Source organism: Rana temporaria, chromosome 9, assembly GCF_905171775.1.
Source record: "Rana temporaria chromosome 9, aRanTem1.1, whole genome shotgun sequence".
Taxonomy (NCBI): Eukaryota; Metazoa; Chordata; class Amphibia; order Anura; family Ranidae; genus Rana; species Rana temporaria.
In genome coordinates this window covers 30,196,105-30,202,364 of record NC_053497.1, presented here as the reverse complement: position 1 = coordinate 30,202,364, position 6,260 = coordinate 30,196,105, and positions in this window count along the sequence as shown.

Below are 6,260 nucleotides of genomic sequence, written 5' to 3'. Positions count from 1 at the left end.
TTCTCTTTCTAACAGGATCCTCCCCTTACATCAGAGCCCCCCGTTATATCAGTGCCTTCATCAGAGCCCCTCCTTATATCTGGATCCCCATCAGAGTCCCTCATTATATCAGGGTCTCCATAAAAGTCCCTTTAACATGTAGCGCTACCCCCGAAGGAGCCGCTGGTTGAATTTGGGGATCGGCCTATTAAGTTACCCTGGCGTTGTCTAGGGGTGCAATTGTAGAAACAAACAGTGAGCGAAGGTCCAGACAGTGAATAAAGGGTTTTTCCAATGTTTTATTTTCCAGGCCAACACGGCCAACATCAACATCAATTGGGAAGGACAAAGTTGATGAATAGAGAGAGGAAGAACCTTGCAGTATCAGGCCTGGATATTAAATAGAGCAGTCAGTACTGCTCTGCGTAGTACTAATTTGTAACTCGTAGCCACTCCAACTGAGTGGGTAAAGTGCCTCCGGACAGACCCATTTCTATAGGCCTGGCAGCCGAGACGCCACTTAGGATTTCTGGGAGGAACGGGCCTCTCTCACAGACCCGGCTCGGACCTCTGCCACAGGCCAATTGACAATAACTGAGCTAGATAGATAGATGGAGCGAATCCTCCCAGTAGATTTCTGCATCGGTCACCAGATGACAGCAAACATACCTGTCAGTACTCTGGTCACCGGATCCCCAATTGGTTTGTTCAGGCTCTGTTGGACGACCTGCCTCCGGGTCCTCCTCAAACCGACTCCCCAATCGAACGGCACCCAGCCTGGGATCTCTTCAGTGGAATCGGGAACCCAGCCAGTCACTGGGGCCCCTGGTACCTCAGGATGAGGTTCCAAGTAGTCTGCAATTATGGCCAGGTGGGCCACGCCAGCGGGGTCAGTGGATGCGCGCACCCTGAAGGTGGATGCCGCACCTGGAACGGGGACCCCGTGAAGATTTTAGAACACATGACACCTGTCACAGATATACTCCTCTCCAGCACGCCCCGCGAGGGAAAAACTCCTCTGATTGGCTGCTGGAGAAACTTACGCTGCCAGAACCCCTCTGGCGCCAACTGCTGGCCAGGGATGACATTGCATCCCTGGACCACAGACTGACCCAGTGGACATTTCTGGAATGACAGAAGTCCCAAAATGTAAACAAAGAGTGAATGGGAGCAAGGTAACTCTCCCATTCCCCACTAACTTTAGCGTAGTGCCCATACTGAAAGTAAGGGGGCGCTACATACATTAAAGTTCCCCCCTATATCAGGGTACCCATCAGAGTTCCCCCTTACATGCAAAGTCCCTTATTAAATGAGGGTCGCCATCAGAGTCTACCTTACATTAGAGCCCCCCTTATATCAGGTTCCAGTTCCCCATCAGAGTCATAAACAGAGACCATTGGCAGCCTCTGCTACACCACTGACTGTAGTTGTGGACCAGATGTGGCTCATGGGCCGTAGTTTACACTATGCAGAGTTCTGATTACCAGACATGCTATCAAGATTTGAAGATACTCCCCCGGAAATATTTGCTCCTGTAGTGTTATTCTTTTTCTTCCACCCTTACCCCGTACCCCTGTTTATGATAGTGCCCCAAATCCAAGATAGTGGTACTAAAGAATCAGAAGCCCTGGGAACAATCGGCTGTGGGTAGGACTCGGGTTGTCTCGATACCACTTTTTTAAGACCGAGTACAAGTACCGATACTTTTTTTCAAGTACTCGCCGATACCGATACTTTTTTTTTTAATGTCACGTGACAGTGGCACATATGTCAGTATTTTTTTTTTTTTTTACAATTTTTTGTTATGTTTTTTTATGATGCTTTCTGCTTTTTTTTTAGGGGGGGGAGTGGATGGTGTCAGTGTGTTTTTTTTTTTTTACAATTCATTTATTTTATATTTATTGCATTTTTTTTTATTTTTTTTTAGCACTGTGGGGGGCTTCGGTGAGATGTTAGGGGTCTTAACAGACACACCTTTGAGACAGAAAAAGGGACTAAGGACACAGATTCCCCAGTCCCTTTCTCTGCAGTCTTAGCTAAAATGAATGGAGAGAAGCTCCTCTCCATTCATAAACTGAAGCATCGTAATCACAGGTTACGATGTTTCAGTTATATGAATGGACAGAGTCAGTGATCACTGATTCTGTTCATTCAGAACAGGTAGGAGCCGGATTTAGTGGCTCCTACCTCCGTTCGCCATCCTGATGAGGACAGAGCGCAGAGGGGGACAGCAGCAGGAGGGGGGACACGGGACACGCAGCATGGAGGGGGACGCAGAGCGCCGACAGCAGCATCACAGAAGGGGACACAGCATGGAGGACACAGGCATCAGGACACAGAGCATGCATACCTCCCAACTTTCTGAGATGGGAATGAGGGACACCTATCAGCAAAAGTATGCAGGCATAGGACACACCCCCTGCTACGCCCCCTTAAAGGAGAATTGTACAAAAAATAAGATTGGTTAAACCCACAAGGGCTTTTTTTTACCACTACTATTTCTTTATATTGGCTTTTGGAATTTACAAATGCAGCAATTTAGAAATCAGATGAAAGTTTAGTGTTGGGAAACACTTTTTGATAGATAAAAAGTGCATTTCAGACCAAAATGAGGGACAAATGAGGAGGAATGAGGGACAGAGGGACATTGCTCCAAATCAGGGACAGTCACTCGAAATCAGGGACAGTTGGGAGGTATGAGCATGGATGAGGACAGAAGGATCACGGAGGGGGACACTGAGCGCGGACAGCAGCATCACTCGGGGGGGGGGGGGGGGGAGCAGTGAAGAAGAGTTAAATTAGACACGTGTTATGTCAACAGCTTCTTTCGCAGGACGTTTCTTTCAAAAGTTCAAATAGCCGGGCTTACTCAAAGTATGAGTTTTATTAGCATCTCACTTGGCATCAACTTGTAAATACATACAAAGTTCAAATCTTCATACAGCTTGTTGTAGTAATAACAGAAGATTAGTTAGGTATAAGCTTAAAGAATAGCATAGTAAAAGTTCCTTCGTCTAGCTTCAGTGGTGTGAGAAGTGTCAGCTTCGAACAGCTGTTTGTGAGGTAAGCTTGAGTGTAGGCCTTAAGTAAACAAAGTGTCCTTGCTGTCCTTCTGAAGTGTATGTGTTGCGAATGGTGGGTGAGTGTGTAAGTGTGTCCTATGTCAGTTTAAACTCTCTCTTTATACTATAAAAACCCATATGTCAGCTAAATACATGGTAACGCCTTTTCTCAAAAGGATGCTTAATATGGTTTAAACCAAAGCGAACTCACAACTCCACCCATAACTCTGTCATGTTCAACTTTAGAAATAGAATGTACAACTTCATCCCCATATCTGCATCTCCTTGAGATGACCTAGCTGATTTGATTGACAGCAACATATAGCTGTTTTCTACTAAAACCAGTGGGTTGACCTTCTGTTAAATGCCTAATTCTTACATAAGATATATCTTTAAGATTCAGAAGTTCTATACCAAACTTACAAATGCATAATAAACTCATAATTGAATACATATATATATAGATATATAAATATATCACTTCACACAAACTCTAGATAATTAAACAAAGAATATCAAAAAGTAACTTTTAACTTTGAAACATATGAAGACAGTATTTCTGGTTTTACTCTATGATACATGACTCTGTGAGTATTCTTATCCGTGAACCCAGTGACCTCCTGAACCCATGTCAAACTTGGACATCCTTGGGACAACTGGACAAGACTCCATTCATACATACCTAACCTATTTCAAGATCTGTCTTTTGCTAGGTCATGTCATTAAATGATGACTTCAACCCTGTAAACCAAAGATCTTGATAAAAAGCCAAATTAATGTAATTATTCTACAATTCCCCCTGAATATAATTTATTATATTACCTAAATCACGCACACTTCATTTATGGCCCTTTCACACACATCTTGAATCAGTTGCTCCAGATGTACCACAGCTTACCATCGGATCAGTTAAGCCAGATGTGATTCTCCGAGTAAGAATACTTGTCATGATTTCTTCACCTTTTTTAATTTCTTTCTTAAGTAATTTGTAAAATCGTTTCATCTTAATCATAATACAGATTTGAAATAATATGCATAACACCATAATAATAAAAATAATAACTATTGGATGCAATAATATATTTCCTGCTGCAGTAGCTACTGAAGTGTTTCCCCAAACTGATATAGTTTTCTTAAAATTCGCCCAGAAAGAATTTGATGATAACGCTGACCATTCATGTTCTATTACTTTTAACTTTCCTTGCTCATGCTTAAATACTATATCTGCTTTATGAAGCTCTTCAGATAAAGCAATTAATAAGCCCTTATCCTTTTGTATGATGTCTGCCCATTCTTTCCATGGGAATTCATCTACTTGAGATATATTATATTGTACAGGAAGAGCACCCACATCTCTCATAAGAATATTAGTCAAATTTACTCTAATTCCATTTATACTGATTCCTGTAAGGTCTCCGTCTATACAATATAATCCTCGTTTCAGGATTTCTGTTTGTGTACAGGATAGGAAAAAAGCTTTAACTGTTTCAGTGCTAGTCATAACTTGAAAACAAACCTTCTTTTTACCTACTGAAGTAACTAAGTCAAAAGCTGTTTTTACTCTTTCAATTCTAGCCGTACATAACGAATGATTATGGAAACAAGAATGAAAAATTCCTTTGTCCTGCTTAGGCAAACAGATTATTTTAGATTGAAAATGTAAACATGAAGATAGGTCAAGTTGTTCTGGTTCTGAAAAATTACTATCCAAAGCAAAATCTGTATACTGCAATTGATAATATAACAATTGAGTATCACTTACTGGCAATCCTAAGACTGTAATTGGAACCAACATTTGTTCTCTCCCAGCTATAGGAATCATTGAGGTACTAAAGCATTCATGCTGATTACATCCTACCCATTTATTTACCCATAAATCTGTATGATTATTTGCAAATACATACTCATTAGGTAAACTTTGTAAAACTCCTAAAGGAGTTATTCCACTTTGGAATGCTTGAGCTGTTATTTTAAAATTGGTGGAATACTCTGTCTGTATCTCTAGACACGTTCTGGCTATGTGAGAATGTTGTTCACTTTTCATTAAATCCAAAGTAATATTTTGTAAATGGATAATAGATGGACCTATAACTGTTGCTGTCTTCATTACCATATTTTCTAATATTTGATTTAAATTTCTCTGAACTTTGATACTTTTACTTCCCACTAAACCTGATGTTTCTAGATCAGATTTTAATGTAGTAATATCCATACTATTGGTAATACTTCCAACAATTCCAATTCCTCCGAGGATTCCTTCTGCAATACCTTGTTTATTCCTGCTGTTGTTTTTACTATTAGTTCCAAACCATTTATCAATACCCAATTCCATATTAACTAGATACTCTTGACATTGAGGATACCTTGATGAAATTTTCCATTCAGAAATGTTAAATTTCCAAAGTATAATCACAAAGCGTCCTTCTCTTAAAAGATGTCTGGATTGGAAATGATTAATTTGAAAAGGACTGGCGGGAATAAATTTTCCGTTAGTACATTTCGTTTTTTCAGGGGATAAAACTGCAACATTTGCAATATCACATTTCATAGGATAATTTTCCAATGATAGGCAACACTCATATATACCTGAGTCATTTAGATTTGGATTAGTGTGATGAAAAATCAAACTATTATTCTTCCAATCTAAATTACCAAAATTGCCCTTACGAATTATGCTAGCTGAGCTATAGAAAAGACTGCCCAACAACTCACTATTTCTCTTCCAGGTTAATAGTGAATTCTGAGGTAATTCTATTTGCGTAGTACACATCAAAGTTAAATTATCCTTTCCTTCTTCTATTTTAAGAGATTGTGGCGATACTTTTATGTCTGGAATAATTAAATCCACAACAGTAATCATCACCTTCACTTTGACTAGAGCTAAACTTCTTGTCATTTGAAAATCCCATACTCGAGTTACATCTCCTTTTTCATCTCCTGTAATTTGTAAATGTTCAGGATCTACAAACTGTAAATAATATTGTGTTTGAAACCAAATATCAGTTTTGGATCCTCCCACAGAAGGAGTATGTACCTTAACATTAGTTACATCCCCAGTCCAAGCTGTAGTCTCATTTCCTTTTATAACTATAACCCAGAATCCCATATCTGTTAGATTACACTCATATGTACCAGTTGTATTACTATGTACATATGATCCTTGCATTTTTGTGAACTTTGTCTTGGATTCTATTCTGGCGTGAATTTCAATGGTGTTGC